Source organism: Gossypium arboreum, chromosome 2 (assembly GCF_025698485.1).
Source record: "Gossypium arboreum isolate Shixiya-1 chromosome 2, ASM2569848v2, whole genome shotgun sequence".
Lineage (NCBI taxonomy): Eukaryota > Viridiplantae > Streptophyta > Magnoliopsida > Malvales > Malvaceae > Gossypium > Gossypium arboreum.
Genome location: NC_069071.1, coordinates 108020954 through 108022609, shown reverse-complemented (window position 1 = coordinate 108022609; position 1656 = coordinate 108020954).

The window sequence follows — 1656 nt, the reverse complement described above, 5'->3', positions numbered from 1 at the left end:
ATCCCATAGACCAGAGAGAAATGAGTTGCCCCCGTAGATTTCTGTACAGATGTGCGATATGCATACAAAGCAAATGGTAGCTTTTCGTGCCAATCTTTATATGTCTCGGTCATTTTCCCAATGATCTTCTTAATATTCTTATTGGCTGCTTCAACAGCTCCGTTCATTTTCGGGCGATAGGGTGATGAGTTATGATGCATTATTTGGAATTGTTCACACACCTCCTTCATCATCTTGTTGTTCAGATTCATGACGTTATCTGAAATGATTCTTTCAGGCAAATCATATCGACAAATGATTTCCTTTTTCAAAAACCTACAAACTGCAGTCTTCGTCACATTGGCAAACGAAACGGCTTCTATCCATTTTGTGAAATAATCAATGACCACAAAAATGAATCGGTGTCCATTAGAAGCTTTTGGGGAAATTGGCCCTATAACATCCATGCCCCACATAGAAAAGGGCCACGGAGAAGTCATGACGTGAAGGGGCGACGGGGCTACATGAATTTTATCACCATAAATTTGACATTTGTGACATTTTCGTGTAAAACTAATGCAGTTACTTTCCATCGTTAGCCAGTAATAACCGAGTCTCATAATCTTCCTGGCCATAGTGAAACCATTGGCATGTGTCCCACAAATTCCTTCATGGACATCTTCAAGTATTTTCCTAGCTTCAACCGTATCCACGTATTTTAAGAGCACTTGATCTTTTCCTCTTTTATACAGGATATCCCTATCAAGAACAAATCCCATTGCCATTCTTCTAATTGTTCTTTTGTCGTTCTCCTTTGCTTGCTCGGGATACCTTTGATTCTTGATGTATTCTAAGATATCATGAAACCATGGCCGTCCATCTGGCTCTTCTTCAATGCTGAAACAATGTGCAGGGACTTCATATATGCTCATTTGAAGAGGCATTATTTCTGTTTCTCTGTTTGCTTTAAACATTGAAGCCAAAGTGGCCAGGGCATCAGCTAACTGGTTTTCTTCTCGTGAGAAGTAATTAAAAGTTATTTCTTTGAATTCTTTAATCAACCCTGCCACGAGATCACTGTATTTGACTAATTTTGAATCCCTCACTTCCCAATCTCTACGGATCTGATAAATCACCAATGCTGAGTCTCCGTATACCTCTAAAGTTTGGATGTTTCATTCAATTGCTGCACGAAGTCCCATGATACAGGCCTCATATTCCGCTATGTTATTGGTACAGAAGAAATTCAGCTTGGTAGTGAACGATAATGGTTCCCTTCTGGTGATACTAAGACTGCTCCAATCCCATGCCCCAATGCATTCGATGCACCATCAAAGCTCATCTTCTATGACTTTTCTTTTGATGACTTACATTCTTTTTCTGTAATGCACATCAAGTCTTCATCTGGGAAATCAAATCTCAATGGCTCGTATTCTTCCGTTGTTCGAGTTACTAAGAAGTCAGCTATTGCGCTCCCTTTTATTGACTTTTGGCTCACATAGACGATGTCATATTCTGATAGTAAGATCTATCCTCGTGCCATTCTTCCTGAGAATGCAGGTGATTCCATCATGTACTTTATTGGGTCCAACTTTGAAATTAGCCATGTCGTATGATACAGCATATATTGCCTGAGTCTCCGAGCTACCCAAACCAGAGCGCAATAGTATTTTTCTA